This window comes from Carassius carassius, chromosome 1 (genome assembly GCF_963082965.1).
Source record: "Carassius carassius chromosome 1, fCarCar2.1, whole genome shotgun sequence".
NCBI classification, from domain to species: domain Eukaryota; kingdom Metazoa; phylum Chordata; class Actinopteri; order Cypriniformes; family Cyprinidae; genus Carassius; species Carassius carassius.
The window spans coordinates 25,576,458-25,595,922 of record NC_081755.1 but is presented as its reverse complement, the minus strand read 5'-3'; the positions used below and the strand labels follow the sequence as shown (position 1 = coordinate 25,595,922).

Genomic DNA, 19,465 nt, shown 5'->3' with positions numbered 1-19,465 from the left:
GTCCAAATGAGCGTACCGGTACGCTAAAAGCACGTTCTGGGCGCACGGAGAGGTGGCGGTACGCTCAAGAGCTATATTTGGAAGTGGTGGTACTGAGTACCGGTGCGTACCGGCCCACTTAAAGCACTGGAATAGACGAGATTCTCTTGTCTACAAAATTGCTACCTTTATCTACAGTCTTTCTGTTTATGCTCCTCACGAGGGCAGCATTAATTAATTGTAGAAGCTGCTGATATTGAATTGCTGTTGATTATTCAAAAGGGCAAATGTTATTTGAGAATTTAAAGTGAACGCTGCAATTTACATAAATGTAACAAGGCTGTTTTCTATATCTCTGTCTCTATCGATATACAGTATTTCTAGACATATTATTATTATTATTTTAAATAGGCTATGGGCTTTTTCAATACAGCGAGTAGATAAGATACTGCTGTTATATCCAGTTTAGTGTACTTTATTTTACTATACTACTATATTTTTAGTCTTTAATGTTCTGATGCTCACATTAGTGTATTACTACAAATGACCAGTAGGTTGAGCCATTGTGCTGCCAGAATGAGCTGAAGTGACAGGTGTTAAGACGGGTGGACTGACAACTTCTGTCTGGAAAGAGAGTTCAAGCACAAGTCTGTTAAAGAACTATTCCAATTTCATTTAGATGCATTATCAGTCACACCATTCAGAACACTGGGTTCATTTTTAAATCATTAAGTTATATATTATATTATATTATATTATATTATATTATATTATATTATATTATATTATATTATATTATATTATATTATATTATATTATATTATATTATATTATATTATATTATTATATTATATATTTGCCATTGCAGCATTGACACCAAAATAAGGCTGACCTGTGTTTGACGTCTCAAGTAATATTAAATTAATGCTGGATATCAATCCATCATGTCACAGACTACTTGGTGTCTCTAGTCCATTACTGAGTTTTCATTGTGAATTACAATTCTGAATGCAGTATTGTTGTGTATGATGTAGCTTATTCTTCCACAAAGCCTGTCTGTATCTGGAAAATCCTGGACCAGATTTACCCTCTTCCAAATCCTCTGGAAATATACACACGAGACTACATGAAGAGAGGGAACAGTTGATCTGCTCATATGCATGAATGCAGTCTATTCAGTCGATTTCCTGTTTTCATCTACAGATATTCAAAAACATGACTTAATACAGTTCATCATAGAACATTATGAACTATATAAAAAAAAATGTGCTTTCTAAGAGCCACTTGGCAGAAATGAATAGAACAATTCTGTTCACTGAAAGACAAACCCTATAAAGCCTGTATATATGCTTAATAATAGCCCACATATTTTATTAACATATCAGTTTCTCTTCACATCGTAGGCTATATGGTCCGCATTCATGAAACTGGCTGATGTACTGCATGGGCAGCTTTTTGAGCAATGTTGGGAACTTTGGGAAATGTTACCATCAACGGGTATCCAGGTGAGACACAGGGCCCACGACCGATCTAAAATATCCAGATAGAAAGCAACACATTGCTTTTAAATTTACTTTAGAGTGACTTTTTAAAATAAGTAACACAAGTTATTTTGCTTTTCCATTTATTCACTGACAGCTCTCTTGTCCCATGTTGAGAGAAATCTGGAGTACTGTGAGGCACTTCCTCCAGCCTGCCTTATTAATTCACTTTTTGATGAAAGGGCCTTTACAGTTAACAAAAATACAACTTTTGGGTTTTTATTTTCAAAGTAAAAAAAAATATGCAAGCATAGCCCAGGTGACAAAAAGTAACGTAAAAGTAACAATGCATTAGGCTACTTTCCATTAAAAAGTAATGAAGTAATGCAATTAATTAGCTACGTTTTTTTATGGAGTGACGCAGTATTCCAAAGCATTACTTTTAAAAGCATATTCCCCGACACTGAAATTTGTAGACACGTTACAGTTGCTATTTAACATGTCATTTGCAAGTTACAGTTGATGGTGACAAGTGGTGGATTTTTTTTTCATAGGTTAGGCTATAAGTGATTCACTGAATCATTCACTCAACCGATTCATTAAATGCCAAGTCTTTCAATGGCGACCAAATGAATGAACGAATGTTTTTGTTTAGTAAAATGTGCGTGTCTACAAATTGACTACGGGATTCCAGAAAGCGTGTATGAATTCGTTCAGTTCACTTATGAATAAGAAAGATGAGTAGTTCAGTTAAGCTTTGAGTCACGTTCAAATTCAAAACAGAGACTCGTTCAGTCTGTTCAACCAATGAAACGCTCCTTTAAAATCAACGATTCGTTGGAAAACAGATACTAGAGTATCGAGACGGCTGTTGTCGCATTTGACTGTGGCCGCTTGAGCAAACCTCGAAACATTTCTCTATTAAATTAATATATGTGTATAAATAATCTGGTTAGTGTAAGAAATGTAGTGTGTTTAGCCTGCATGTGTGTATTTTAAGAGGAAAAGACACGCGTATTTTATAATGTCAGGTTATGGTGATGTTGCAATCGTTTGACATGGCACAGATGGCCTGTGAAGAAGTAGTAAACTATTTAAAAATTCAATAGGATAGCTCTTTAATTTTCAATACATATATGAGACAGTTAATGTTATTAGTTCTAAAATTCTCTAGATGATGTTGAACATCCACCTTCAGCCAGCTAAGAACTGTCTTAATTAGCCTACAAACTTGTTCACTCCTGTCAGCATGTTAAGATATAGTGAACGTGACTGCATTATCCACGAACATTACTATGCTGTTTGAAAATTACCGTGAATTTTATATCGTAATCCGGGTTTTATCCCCCAGGAGTGTGAGGGTTGTGGGAAGTTGGCAGAGAGTCCGAAGTTTAAGGCGAAGTGATGATCCTACCTGAGGCGTTTCTCAGGTTTCATGCAAGACACCCGCGCGTGAGCGACAGCTGCCCGGAGCCTGGACTTTCTCCCAGACCAGCAGAAGTTTCGGCGTGGATTTGAACAAACACTAACCTTCGGACGTAGGATACAAGGAAAACCTTCTGTCTTGCTGAGAAAGGTAATGAAAAAAAGAAAGAAAAAGTAATAAGGATATTTTTGTAATCGTCATGTACTGGCAACAGATGTTAATGGGCTGGTTAAAAGCACTCTTGATCTTCTTAGTCTTTTATAACTTGGCATTGAAGTTTGAACTTCAGAGTTGCTTTGTGCTTTTATGCAACATAGCTGAATAAGTTTTTCCAAATATTCTATTGGTTCAAAACGTCAGCTATAACTGATAGGCTACTACTTTTTTTTTTACTTTTAGAAAACTTAAGTATATCTGTGCTTTGTAGTTTTATTATTTCCTAATTTTTCTGTTATTGTGATTATTATGACATATTCTGTTTATAGTATGGATTACAAAGATCCACCTGCTGAGCCCAATTGTTGGTTGTAATAGGTGCTCTTTAAGGCAAACAATGTGTTCATATTTTTACACATTCAGTGTTTGAAGTACTCATCTCAAGTTGTAAGATCTACTCTCTCTATATAAATTATTTTCTGTCAAATAACTAATGGATAAATACTGATTATTATTCACAGAGGCACTGATTGCAGTGGAGAGGTCACTCACAGTACCCACCAACAGTCTCTCTGATTCTGTTTTGATCAACTGTCTATGTCTCACTTTATTGATAATTTTTTCTCTTAAAGATGATGCTCACAGAAGAAGTGCATGTACTTGCACTTCATTTTGCAGTTCGTTTGGTTAGAGAAGTCCACGGATATACTGAGATAAAGCCTAAAATCAGTTATCAGGAGTTTCAGCCGTTTCTTGTTATTGTAATCCTGAAGAAACTTTTTTATTTTCTCTCAGAGGAACTTAGTGCGCATCTTCATCACAGAGCCCCAAACAACATTCCTTGTTGTCCCCCCGGATGACAGCCCTGCTTAGTGCCATGTGCTAATTATTTAAGGATGGGTCACTTCTTGTTGTTTGTGGTTCTGCTGCAGGTTTGCATGAATGATACTCTGAAATACTGAGCACAGTCAGTTGAGGTGAGAGGAAATAGTTTGATTTGAATCAGGAACTTTAGAAGAGAGCACACAGGGTCAAAGACTGATTAGTATCACAGAGGTTTTTATGTATAATGAACACATCTTCATTTGTGCAATGAGAGTTTAGGGTAGAAATCTGTGCTGTTCTGAATCTTGATGAAATAAGAAGTGAGAAAAGACAAGAATGTCACTTTATTTCTAATGATATCCACCTTATTCCTAAACGTGGAAGTAAGCCTGTGTGCAAGATTTCTGGTTCATTAGCTGCTATAGGGAAATATGGAGAAGAGTAGGCTAACGTACAGTAAATGGTAAAACTGTTTGCATTACAAACCAGTGTGTTCATAATTCAGATAATACACTGATATAATATGACACATCAGTTTGAAGCAAATGAGACCGGAGGCCAAAGACAGAATTTACAAATGTTCGCACACATTTTTACGAGAAGAATAAGATGGACACTGTATAACAAATAAACTTTTGGTTACACTTTATGTTAAGGTGTCCTTGTTGCAGTGCAAGTATACATTTAAGTACTGAGTAATATTAATTAACTACATGTACTTACTATATGGTTAGGATTAGGGTTTGATTTAGGGTTAATTACATGTAATTATGCATAATATATTGTAGTGATTACATGTAACATGTGTAACAAGGACACCTTCAAATAAAGTGTTACCAAACTTTTATTTAGTAAGGATGCATTCAGTTGATCAAAAGTGACAGCACAGACTTCGACATTGTTCCAAATATTATTTGTAAAATAATAAAATAATAATGAATATATTCTATTCATTGAAAAATCCTGAACAAATGTATCACCGTTTCTGCAAAAAAATGTTAAGCAGCACAAACGTTTTCAACTTTTATAACAATAAAAGTGTTACTTAAGCACCAAGTGAAATCAGCATACTACAATGATTTCTGAAGGATCATGTGATACTGAACATTCAGTTTGCATCACAGAAAGAAATTATATTATAAAGCATAATAAAATAGATTCTTTTTAAAATTATGTTTCACAACATTTCCGTTTTTACTGTATTTTTGATTAAATAAACGTAATAGACTTTTTCTTTTGAACTGTATATATATAACATATTTAATTTTTACATGACAACATCCTCCAGATATGATAAATCCTTCAGATAATGTAAAATTAAGAAATGTAATATCTATGGATTTGTGATTTTTCGGATATACTATCAAATAGCTTTATTTTGTTTTCAGTGGATAAATTCACAAACCATTTAAACCGCTTAAAGAGATGACGACGCTAAGCAGAGTGTCAGCTGTTTACCTTTGCTAGGCAACTTGCTGCATGAATATAGAATTGCTCTTTTATAGCCAGGCTTTATTTTTGGAGATACTTTTAGATGTTTTAACTCCTGACCAGACACTTATGTACATGAACTATCTCCTCCTACCCTTGGATAAAACACTGAGATTCAGATTCAGATTTCAGATGCACTGCATGGCTGAGACTGTCCCATGTCACTGCAGGATGTCTATTTGGAAGGAGTTCCCTTTGATCTGGCCATTAGAGCCGACATTCTGTCTCTCTTCCATCTCTCGGCATAGATATTCACCTCCAGAGACATCCTGTTTACAGACATGCTGACCTCAGACGGTCTAGTTCACATGTGTGAATCTGTGTGTCCATTCAAGCATATAAGCGTCTGTAATACAGTGTGAACATAATTCAATTAGGTGTTTTTTTCTTTATACATTTTATGGATTATTTGTACAACATTGAATTATTTTAACATTTACGGTTAAATGAGAAAGGCAGGTTTGAGAAACATATCTTAAGACCAACCTGAGGTGTAGACTGCTTATTCTAAGGTTGTAGGTTCAAATTAAAAAAGGCATTAGTTGCTCCATAATTCAATTCAAGTTTATTTGTAAAGCGCTTTTTACGATACAAATCATTACAAAGCAACTTTACAGAAAATTAAGTTTCTACAATATTTAGTAGTAGCTTATAAGTGGTGACTGTCAGTTTATGTGCAAATGACAGGAATTTTCAGAAAAATTAATACAAGACGTAGTCAGCCAGACGATGAACATTATTAACAGCAATTACAATGTGATTGCATATTAAGTAGCAATATTTGTTAGTTCTGTGTATTATAAGTAGATATAAGTCTGGTTTAAGTAACAATATCATTTTTAATGGGTTTAGAAGCATCATCTTAATTATCATAATTTTGATTTTATTCTCAAAATATTCCTGCTTTGATTTTGTAATGTTGTTCTTGAAACTCCATGACTTTATTCTCAGCTTGTTCTGTTTTTGTCTGTTTTAATGAGGCAAGAAATGTGGCTCTTGTACAATACAGTAAGAGCTTGCAAAATGACCAATGAGTCACTACTGTTCGAAGCTTTGGAGTCAGTAAGATTGTTAAAGAAATTAATACTTTTATTCAGCAAGGATGCATTAAATTGATCAAAAGTGACAGTAAAAACATTTAAAATGTTACAAACGTTTCTATTTCAAATAAATGCTTCAGGATTTGAAGTATCTTGGAAAACGAATGGGCTAAACGGTTATTTTAAATTGTGATGATATTTCACAATATTGCTCTATTTTTGGTCTGAACTGCTGTTTAAAAACATTACAAAATTGTACTGACCCCAAATATTTGAATGCCATAGTTTATGAAAGCATGGTCTGTTTAATGAATGTTATGTTATTTGGTCGTGCTAATGTTGTTTTCTAACTTTCATGGTGCATGCAGTCACATAAACTCATTAATATTCATGAGCCAAGCCCTCATCACAGTAAGATCGTGCAGTTGAACTTGGAAATGTCGCTTGAATCAGCAGCAAAACACAGTGGCAAGCAGTAGTGCTGCTATAGCTACTCAAACAGAACAAGGTCATGAACTACATGTCACCGAACTTTTTCAGTAGCAAGTGTGTTTAATGCTGTTTTAGCTTTTTCCATGGTATTGAAACTAGAATCAAGAATATTCTAATTCAATTTGTAGGTCATAGACTAGAGAAATTCTGGTATCGTGACAACCTCACTATGCGAGCCTCTGCTAAATGATCACCTGCTGTCCTGCAAGTGAGTGGAGGGCTGTCTTTAGGGAGCCGATGGCTTCATCTGCTGCCTTTTGGAATTAAGAGGATCAAATGCATGTTCTTGAACGTCTAGGCCCAGATCAACTACTCTCCTGCTACTCTTTGCCAGACCCTACCAAAGCTTGCGACATCCTTGCCAGGCTTATGCCATGAGTAAGAGAGCAAGATATCTCAGGGGGCCAGGTTGCCCCCTGTCCCGCGGGCCTTCATTAGACACACAGATCAGGTTGGAGTCTCTGTCTCGTATTAATACCTGTCAGCAGCCCAAACTCCATTTAAGTCCTGACTCTGGCTCCTCGAAGTGACGCCTGCGCTACTGCTCGCTGGACCTCCTCTTTGAGAGTTTGCTAGGCTTGGTTGTGCATGGGAATGGAAGAACTGACTGAACTGAACTGAACTGATTCATTGTTTAGAGATGTTTTCCTGGTAAAAGCCAAACTCCTTGTGAGATTGAATGAATTCAGATTTCAGATGTCCCGAATTCCAGTATGGAAGATGTCCCGTTTTCCCAGTATGGGAGCCCTAAAGCATGTCTGGGACAGTCGGCCATGAGATGACGTTGATATGTGGGTATCTTGAGACTGGGGCACATGAGTTTCACACCTCTGCGTTTAATTAGTTTGCCTGTTCAATTCAGATGCATGCCTTGCACAAGGCAGATCATCACTTCCTACGCTGCCCTTCAGCGCTGGAAATGTATACCATGATTACTTAATAAAGATGCATTAATGGTATACATTTCCCACTTGGAAGCCTCAGATCTTACGTCCGCAGATTTTTTTGCCTGTGCTGACATTGAAGACGCATTCATCTAGTTTGGTTGACTCTGCAGGGAGATGTTTTCATAAATGTGCAATGGGGTACAGTGGCTCTCAAAGTCTGAGAACACTTGTGAAAGTGCTGCTGTTTTATTCTTTATTTCTATTTTAACACATTATATATATATCAGGTCAGGATTTAAAAAAAAAAAAAAAAATTCAGCAAGGACACATTAAACTGAAAAAATTGACAGTGAAAACATTATGTTAGAAAAGATTTCTATTTCAAATAAATGCTGTCCTTTTAAATTTTTAAACAGTTAAAAAAATACGTATATATATATATATATATATATATATATATATATATATATATATATGTATATATATATATATATATATATATATATATATTAAGCAGCACAACTGTTTTTAAAATTGTAAATGATGATAAATGTTTCAAATCAGTATATTAGAAGATTTCAGAAGGATCCTGTGACACTGAAGACTCAAAATTCAGCTTCGCATAACACAAAAAATTAACGTTGAAATATATTAAAACAGATTTTTTTTTTTAATTGTCATAATATTCCACAATATTTATGTTTTACTGTATTTTTGATCAAATAAATAGTTGTAAATATGTGTAAGTATGTGTGTGTACCTGTGATCTGTGACTGCGTGATGACCGTATGATTGAGATGTTTTATGCTTTTCGTCATTGGAAAATAAAACTGGGCCACGCTAGACAGCAGCATTGGATGTAAAGTGATCCAAGCTTGTGACAGCAGTAGAGTTTAGCCTTAGAGTTTAGTTTGTTCTTGGCCGCTGTGACAAGGTCTTGATTCTCATGCTTGCTTGGCCACTAGCACTGAAATTGGAGAAATACAGTCCCAATGGGTTTAACAGAATGATAAGCCATTGAGAAATTTGAGTGCACAACCCTGATAACATGTCAGGGAGGACATGAGGAAATATTGTGAGAAGTCATGTGTGTGTGTGAAGACTATGTCCTAGATTATTATTATTTTATTATTATTATTATGATTTTTTTTGTGGTTATGATAAACAACAATACCCTGTTTTTTGTGTTTGTTTTATTTTTTTTATTTATTTTTTTATTATAATTTATTTATTTTTAATTTATTTTATTTTATTTTTTCATTGTGTGTTATGATAAAGACAACAAAACCCTGTATAAGATTAATTGAAAAATCTTAATTGTAAGTCTTGACAAAAATACAGATTTTAACATGTTAAGCTGGTCAGTGATTTATTATTATTTTTATTATTATTTATTTTATTTTTCAAGTTTAAAACTGTTATTAGGTGCAATTACAACAACATTTTGATATTTAGAAGTTATTAGAGCTAGACTGTAAAAACTATTTTTCAAAGCTGTAAATAAAACAAAGATTATTAGAGTATGTTTACAAGAAAATAATATTTCTGTCAGTAAATTCAATGTGTAATTGCTGTTCCTTTGTAATTATTTGTGAAACTTACTAAGAACTTCTGAGTGAAGTCAATTCTAAACCAGTTGTGTTTCAGTGCACTGTCAAATGTTTTGGTGTGTGATTGAAGCTTATTCAGTGTTTCCACAGAGAATAGTGTAGTATTGCTGCATATTCTAGGTCTGTCACATTGTGAAGCAGCTACGTGAGTATGATTTCAAATAATCAGAAAGAGCAGAATAGCTGTTGTTCAGGGCGGTTAGTAATGTCAGAGGTCACAGGAGGGGAGAGCGGGGACACTGCCATGGCCATAACATTGCTGGAGTTCTTTCTTAGTATCAGTGCAGTGTTAGCAGAATTCACTGTTGAACTTGAAATGGTTTTGCTTTCCTCATGAAATGTTCAAGAATAGGATCTGAGGCCGTCTGCTATACATCAGAATACATACATGGAGTATTTGGCTGGAGCGCGTGCAGTCACACAGCGTGAGGATGCTAGACAAGAGGCGATCGCTAAGCGTCAGAGTGTTGAAGTGTGTCAGAGTACAAACGAGATATGACTCCACGAGAGAAGGAGAACACAATGTGTGCATGCAAAAGAGAACAAGAAGATAGAGAGAGACTTTAGTAAAAGCTGTCTGTGTCCAGGGCTCTTTGAAACCACGTTATGGCGTCACTTTATCAGAGCTACGAGTGGTTTTATGACAGGCCACTGATGGAGGAACGGTACTGTATTTCATATCTGAGAGAGCGGTCGGGGCTGCGCGACCCAGCGGCGGCGGGGTGATGGGACAGTGTAGTGGCCACTTGTAGCTGTGACAAAGTGTTGTCATGAACACTGTTGTAATGCTTGCTCAAAAAAGCTCCTACCGTCATTACTTGAATAAGCGGACACATTATTCATTGTTAGTCATCTCTGAACACTGACGTGATTCCTATATGTCCGGCATTCTTTAGTACTGTTTCCCTACAGTCACTTTTTACTTTCTTTTACTTTAACTTTATTACAGTTATATGTGGCTTTTGATCTATGTTTGTTAGCTTTGAGGCTAACTATACGCTTGTATACTCTTAAAAGTTGATGTGATCTTTCTCTTGACCAAAAATATTGATGACTCAAGTTGTGCTACAGATTTTTGTCAAATCAAATGCTCTCTGGAAATATTAGAAAGTATAGCATATCATTGTTAATGGCGATGATTATTGATAATCATTGACAATGATAATTCAAGTCTATCGACAACTTTAAAAAATATACACTACTGTTCAAGTTCGGGGTTTGTACGATTTTTTGAAAGAAATCTCTTTTGATGCTTACTGAGGATGTATTTATTTGTTTAAAAAAATACAATGAAAACAGCAGTATATTATTAAATATTATGACAATTTAAAATAAGAGTTCTCTATTTGAATATATTGTAAAATGTCATTTATTCCTGTGATGCAAAACTATTTTGTTTGCATCCTAATTACTCTAGTTTTAGTGTCACATGATTCTTCAGAAATCAGTTGAAGATGTTGACTTGCTGCTCCAGTAACATTTTCTTATCATTATCAATGTTAAAAACAGCTTTGCTGCTTAATATTTTTGTGGAAACCATGAAACCTTATTCAAGATTCTTTGATAAAGAGTTCAAAAGAACAGCATTTATTAAAATGGTTAAAAATATATATGTTTTTATCATTGTCATTTTGATCAATTTATTGGGTCCTTGCTGAATAAAAGTATTTATTTCTTAAAAAAAAAAAAAAACTTCATACTGACCCCTTTCTTTTGAACTCAAGTGTATGACCTGCCCAAACTTTAAACGTTGTTTAATATGAAAACTGTGCTTGTCAAGCCATTTCATGTATTTTATGCATAAATGTTTTTGATTGTCATTACAGCTCATTTAGTAAAATGAGAAAAGTCTATTTTTGTATTAGTGATAGACAACTTTATTACATCAGCCTTTTTAAGCCTTGAGTTATAGCTTTGGAAAAAAAGTTTCTGCTAAATGCATTAATGTAAATGTAGATTTTATTTGACAGCTTACACTCTTATTCACTGCTGTGTTGGGTTAAAAATAGCCTTACTGGGGAAATGAATAGATATACTGTAGAATCAGTAGTCTCTTACCATTTCACTGTGCTAACAGTGGGCTGCTGCTCCACTTTATGTAAATTCTCTTATTTGTGAAACTGAGAATGTGCGAGAGGCTCATAAACATGGCCTGCTGTCAGTCCTCCACATGATACGGTACATCGGCAGCTCTCCACGAACATCCTGTTTCTAAAGCTCCCCTCCACCTTGCTTTAAACATGCCGGTGGATTCCTTCAGTGTCTCTGGCACTGGAGCCAAAGGCCTAAAGCCGTGCAACATTGTTTCTGGAACAAAATAGCCTGATGCTGGAGTGACACTTGTTCCTGAGAGACAGTCTTGTGTTGATCACCTTCACGCTGCTGGCCTGATCTGCCCTCTCTCATGTGGCAGGTCCTGAGCCACAGCAGATCTTACAATATGTATGAACACGTTCATCCCTTTTTGTCCCTCCAGGCCATTTATTTATGCATTTTCTTTAAAAAAAATTTAAGTAGGACTGTCCTGAAAAGGGTTTGCTCCTCATCCCTCTGCGCACGTCACAGACTCATACAGTGCAAGGTGGTTCATGGAGCCCACTGGTCGAAGACCAGCTTAGCACGCATTAACCCGTCTATTGACTCGGAGTGTGACAGGTGTCATTCTGGTTCAGCCACTTTAATTCACATGTTCTGGTCCTGCCCTGCCCTGTCTTCCTTTTGGAGACAAATTTTTGTCTCATTGTCTGCCATTACCTCGGCAGATATCCCACTCTGTCCAGTCACAGCTTTATTTGGGGTTCTCCTGCCTGGCCATTCTTTGCCTTCTCACTTTTCAGATTCCGTAGCCTTTCTGACTCTTTTAGCTAGGCGTTTAATTCTATTGGATTGGAAAAGCCCTCACCCTCCATCTTACACTCGCTGGATAAGAGATGTTCTTTATTTTATGAAACTGGAGAAAATTAGGTACTCTCTTCACCGACCTAGCACCATTTTCATCAAGCTTTGGCAACCCCTTTGTGAACATATCAAAACTCTCCAGCTTGACCCTGCTCTTTGTGTGTGATCCCCTTGTCTCTCCCCACATCTATCACCAGTCTAGATACTAATACTAATAATAAGTAATACTTGATACTAATTTTGTATTGCCTGGCCAGTACACTGCTATGTTTACTGTTACTGTATGTGATTGTACTGTACTCTAATTTATTCATTTTATTCTATTTGTTTTGAGGGGAAAATAATTCTCAGTGCATCTTCTTTCTGTAATGTTTTGTGTATTTTCATTTTCCCCTGTTTCTGTAAATGTTGTATTTTATTATTTTGTATTATTATTATTTGTTTAAAGTATATAAATAAATCATAAAAAATAAAAAATAAATTAAGTAACCTATGTCTCAGACCTAGACTTTAAATAGAACTAAGAAAATCCATCATAAAAAGATTAAATCTAACATGAATTAAAACTATGAATAAAAAATATCAAATGGTTATTAATGTATGAAATAGAATATCAGTGTGTGTGTATGCAGTTCGTTCCATCAGTTTGTGTGTACTTGTTTGAACTGATGTTTACAAAAGACATAATGTTTTGAAATTAGTCTTAAAAAAGAATTGTCAAGAAAGCCAATTCCCAAATGGTTATTTCTATACATATTTGAAATATATAAATGAAAATTTGGTGAAAGATATTAATTAAAACTAGACACGTGCTGGTATTCGGTAATGCGATATATCATGGTAATGAATATGCACGATATTGTTATCGTGGGCACTTCTAAATACTGTGAATAATTATACATGACAAATTAATCAGAATTTGTAATGCATTTTAAGAATACTTTTCCCATCAACTGGTCAAAATGCACAACACCGCTGTATGCTGCTTGAAAGACTCTGTGCGCTCTGATGTAAACAAGCACATAAGAGAAGCACATGGGGAACACGTGAGAGAAGTGCTGAATGAAAGCACATTCACTCTCTGACAGCAGATGGCGCTAAACTGCAGAAAATGCAGCCGCTACCCTGGAAACCCCTTAAATAAAGCAGCTGCGCTACTTTTTAACATTTATTTTAATAGCCTTTCAGATTTGTGGATTTGCTATGATTTATATCACAACACCAAATACTTAAATATTTAGACTTAATAGGCTATTTATAATTTTTGTAAAATTTTAATCTGGACTACAACGAAAATCGAAAGTTGAAACTGCATTATTTAAGGAGCTAACATGATCAAACCTTTTTTTTTTTTTACAAAGATTATTAACTCCTCTATCAAATGTAACATTGAGACTGTTAATGCATTAACTAAGGTTAACTAATGAGGTCTTATTGTAAAGTGATACCTATGGGTCTTTATAGTTCTTTTGCACTTTAATCTGTGTAAAACTTTTAACTTTATATATTTTTCTGTATTGCTTTATTGTATTTAAATGTTCAGTTATTTTTGTTATAAGAAAAAAGTTATTAAATCTGTTATACTGTATTATGGCCACTTTTTTGAAACTACTGTAAATTTCAATACCGTGGTAATACCGTATACCATGATAAAAGCATGAGAAACAAATCGCAAAATGAAAATTTGATACTGGCATATCATATATTAAGGTTTATTTAGTAATTGAGTAATTTTGTTTTATTATTGAATCATTTTTATTTTCATTTATTAATTATATTTATAGCTTTCCAAAAATACACACACACACAAACACACACACACACACACACACACACACACACGCATATATATATATATATATATATATATATATATATATATATATATAGTGTATACAGTACATACTGTAAAATGCTATGAAATTAACCTTAGCAAAAGTTGAAAAAGAAATTTCTCTGAATAATGTTTGAAATGTAATGTCTGTGCATCATTTGAGATATGAAAATGGACTTGTGGTAAAACAGCACGCAACCTTTCAGAATATATGTTAGCATTAATTATTATTATTATTATTTGTATTTTTTTTAATGGTAGAATTCCAATGTCTGAAAATCAACATTTTCCATGTTCTCTTTTTTTTTTTTTTTTTTTTTTTTTTTTTTAATATTTTAGCATCTTACCTTTTTTATGTATTTATTTATTTTTCAATCCAAAAGTATTTTGAGTCTTTGCTGTATGTTGACTAAAATGAAGTGTTGTTATGAGACCAGTATGATCCTAAACAGCATTTGGAATAGAAAGGCCCTGTTACGGCAAACCTCTAGCCGCTACAGACCCAGTTTAGCCTTTCTGCTCGTGTGACTGGTGGCATTGTCAGCACAGTGAAGAGTCCACGACTAGTGTAAATCCCCATTGACCCTATACTGGCCCTACACAACTGATGTCTTGTTCTGCCGGGTGAAAACACTCGTTGAACATGTTGCCATCTGGAACTTCACTCCTGTCTGTTTATTGTCAGCTTGGATGTATCAGATTTTCTGACTTTAATGGCCTGTTTGGATTGCGTCTGTGTCAGGGAGACGCTAGTTCTCAGGTCTCACCTTGGGCCCCCTGCTTCACAGTATATGGTGCGTGTCTCTGATCTGCTGACTGTGAGCTCTGGTGGCCCGGGTGGCTGTCACCAAGTCTGACACAATCCATTAAAAACCATTGATGGGTGATTCTGTGTATGCCGTTCCTTTAAGAGATTAAGAAAACATGAGCCATGTAACATGATATAATATAAATATATATTCAGTACAGACCAAAAGTTTGGAAACATTACTATTTTTAATGTTTTTGAAAGAAGTTTCTTCTGCTCATCAAGCCTGCATTTATTTGATCAAAAATACAGAAAAAAATGTAATATTGTGATATATTATTACAACTTAAAATAATAGTTTTCTATTTGAATATACTTTAAATGATCATTTATTTCTGTGATGCAAAGCTGAATTTTTAGGATCATTATCACATGATCCTTTAGAAATCATTCTAATATGATGATTCATTAACAAAGTTGGAAACGGTTCTGCTGCTTAATATTTTTTCAGAACATTTGATACTTTTTTAGGATACTTTGATGAATAAAAAGTAAAAAAAAAAATAGCAATAAAAAATAGTAATAACAATATACACTACTGGTCAGTAATTTTTTTTTTTTATTTTTTTTTTTATAAAATCAATACTTTTATTCAGCAAGGATGTGTTAAATTGATAAAAAGTGATAGTAAAGAAAATATATTATTAGAATATATATTATTATAATTTTTTTTTTTTTATTTTGAATAAATGCAGTTCTTTTTAACCTTTTATTCATCAAGTGCTCCATTTGGGACAGGGCCTTCCAAAGGACTGTAAACCCTTTAGATTGGGTTACATGTACTGGACTGCAAGCCACCTCAACTGTTCCCTCCTCCAAACATGCTCCTGTCAGGTTATTTTTCATCTCAGCTGCCAGAGATGAATGATGGCTGATATTTTCCCACAACTATTGGGCTTCACTGTGCCAATCTGGTCTCCTTCTGATCACACACTCTTGAGTTTGTGCTTTCTGTCTCCCTTTCTTCATCTCTCAGAGAGACCAGGGCAACAAGAGAGACACAGTCATCCCTGTTACGCAGTACCAGTGCATTTTCATGTCCTCATTATATATATATATATATATATATATATATATATATATAGATAGATAGATAGATATGTATATATATTATTTATTTTTTGTTTTTTCAAACAATGGTCGCCTTACAAAGTAATGTCTCTGATATATCCTCATTTGGGGGCTTTTATTATCAAAGATTGTCACTTTCAATTAGTTCATTATCATATTTAATAGGTTTTTAATAATTTCACAGGCCTTGTCTAACAATATAATAAATCTTCTCTCTGAGTGTGTGTGTATATATATATATATATATATATATATATATGTGTGTGTGTGTGTGTGTGTGTGTGTGTGTGTATGTACACATGCACACACACACATATATATATATATATATATATATAAATTGGAATAAAATAAAACTAAAATAAAATAAGTAATTTATAATAAAATATAAAATAAAGTAAACAAAATAATTATATATTAAACAATATCAAAATAGAAAATAAAATCTTAAATATAACTACAATATGTTATCTTTCAATATTTGTTGATGACAAAAAGTGCAAACGAACAGGTTTTATTAATTTATATACAGTACAGACCAAAAGTTTGGAAACATTACTATTTTTAATCTTTTTGAAAGAAGTTTCTTCTGCTCATCAAGCCTGCATTTATTTGATCAAAAATACAGAAAAAACATTAATATTGTGAAATATTATTACAACTTAAAATAATAGTTTTCTATTTGAATATACTTTTTAAAAAAAATAATGTATTCCTGTAATGCAAAGCTGAATTTTCAGCATCATTACTCCAGCCTTCAGTGTTACATGTAACATCCAGTCTATCACATGATCATTTAGAAATCATTCTAATATTCTGATTTATTATGAGTGTTGAAAACAGTTCTGCTGTCTAATATATTTGATCAATAAAAGGTTAAAAAGAACTGCATTTATTCAAAATAAAAAAAAATTCTAATAATATATTTTCTTTACTATCACTTTTTATCAATTTAACACATCCTTGCTGAATAAAAGTATTGATTTTATTTAAAAAAAAAAAGAAAAAAAAATTACTGACCCCAAATTACTGACCAGTAGTGTATATTGTTATTACAAAATATATTTATTTTTTAAAAACATAGCTTCTTTTTTTTATTTTTACTTTTTATTCACCAAAGTATCCTAAAAAAGTATCACATGTTCTGAAAAAATATTAAGCAGCAGAACTGTTTCCAACTTTGATAATGAATCATCATATTAGAATGATTTCTAAAGGATCATGTGATAATGATCCTAAAAATTCAGCTTTGCATCACAGAAATAAATGATAATTTAAAGTATAATACATTTAAAAACAATTATTTTAATAAATAATTCACAAAAAAAAATCACAATATTACATATTTTTCTGTATTTTTGATCAAATAAATGCAGGCTTGATGAGCAGAAGAAACTTCTTTCAAAAACATTAAAAATAGTAATGTTTCCAAACTTTTGGTCTGTACTGTATATGAAAAGTGACAGAAAAACATTTATAATGCTGCAAAGGTTTTCTATTCTAGAACTTTGTATTTATCAAAGAATCCTAAAAATAAATACAGTATTACTGTTTCTACACATGTATTAAGCAGCACAACTGTTGTTAACATTGATAATAATAAGAAATGTTTATGGAGCGGCAAATCAGTATATTAGGCTGCTTCTAAAGGATCATCTGACACTGAACTGAGACTGAAGTAATGATGCTGAAAATTCAGCTTTGCATCACAGAAATAAATTAAAATAATATAAAATGGTTATTTTAAACAGTAAAAATATTTCATAATATTATTGTTTACTGTTCGTATATATATATATATATATATATATATAGAGAGAGAGAGAGAGAGAGAGAGAGAGAGAGAGAGAGAGAGAGATAACAGAAAATTGTCAATATTGATAACAGCCCTGTGTGTATATCAGGGGCGTTTCCTCTGAGGAGACAAGGGAGGCAGTGCCTCCTCAAAATATTGGATGAGAAAAAAATTTGTAGTACAAAAATAAGACAATGCCAGTATTACAAAACATAACATTAAAAAGTGTATACTTGTTTTTCTAAAGAAACATTGTCCAACAGCGACTCTGCGACTCTGAGTCTGCATCTCTCCTGCCTCCCCTGAGCCCATTGAGTTTTAACAGATCCTCTAAAGCATGCAGAGTGTTTGGTGGGGGGTCATTGAGAATGAATGGGGAAAAGTCACATGAGAGAAGGCAATGCCTCCATCTCGATATGATTGGATATGATTGGTTATATTCGGCTGTGATTGGTTCATACAACAAATCCTCTTGTGTCCTCTTTGCGTTTGTGACCAATATTTACTGAGCACTTATGACTGATGATCCCAAAAAAGAGATTCTGGGCTTTAATAAATAGAAAATTCATGTAAATATATTAATTTAATTTAAATGTTTTTTTTTTTTTAATACAAGAAATTGTGACTGGGACATGAAATTAAGTTTATATATATATATATATATATATATATATATATATATATATATATATATATATATCTAAACATTTTTGAGGACTTTGCCGCCTCGTTTCAGAACATCACTGCACACCACTGGTGTATATATTTAAAACACAGAAAAAGGCACTGAGAAAGGATGCAATGATTTTAGGGGTCCTTGAATAAAAAAGCAAAGACTCCACAGAGAGATCGAGTGGTGGGCGGGGAGGAATTTAGCAGGAGGCGGGGCTTGTCTATCGGCACAATGTAAGCGTGCAAACACACGGCAGGAATGAGTGGAGTCACCAGTAACCCGATGCCGTTCGGGGTGATGGCCTACAGCAGCTGCTGAGGTACAGCATGAGTCCTCGACTTCAGTCGCTCACAACTTCAGACCAACGTTTTAAATCATAACAAATTTAATAAATTCACTGTAGCACAATCTGAAGGACCCAGACACCTGTTTGCCAGAGGGTGACAGCTATATTAATCACCGGCAGGCGTGCCAAGCATAATAGGCCTCATTAAAGACTGTAGGTCGTATCACATTCCTGTCAGAAAACAGGTGAGTTTGTGTTATGTAACAGCAGAATGACCCAAGCTCGCCTTTGGCCCCTGACCAGTGCTTAAAGGAGCGGCATACACCCAGCAAAAAACGCGGCTATGAGGGATGGAAGTACAGCATGTTCAATGAATTGTGCTCTTATTTAACAACCAAACAGTTGTTTAGCTGACAAAACATTTTTTCCAAAAATCTTCCAGTAGACAAAAACTCCATAAAATTACATGTGAGCTAGGACATTTATACAATGCATGACATTAAAGACCCTAACTATGTCCCACAAAGCTTTGTTTTCATATGCATAAAATTCAATGACTGAGGTATATGTAGGTTGCATTAATGTTATACACCATCTGAATACAAAAATTGCATTCTGTTATGAAAAATTAAATTAATTGAATTGTACTGTAGATCACTTAGACACATGAAATGACCAGGTGGAACATGGCAGCTGTTTTGGCATTGTATTAG

At 33.9% G+C, this 19,465-nt stretch overlaps 1 protein-coding gene across 2 annotated transcripts in view; it reads left to right on the top strand.

Annotated features, from left to right (window-relative positions):
• The window catches only part of scn4ab (sodium channel, voltage-gated, type IV, alpha, b), a 176,423-nt gene that overhangs the window by 138,399 nt on the left and 18,559 nt on the right, over nucleotides 1–19,465 (top strand). The window contains exon 1 of one of the 2 annotated variants that reach the window (XM_059552969.1): nucleotides 2,792–3,036. The exons of the other annotated variant lie outside the window; for it this stretch is intronic. The gene's annotated coding sequence lies outside the window, so the exon portion shown is untranslated. Of the gene's footprint in view, nucleotides 1–2,791; nucleotides 3,037–19,465 lie in introns of those variants that run through there. 2 annotated transcript variants of the gene reach the window in all.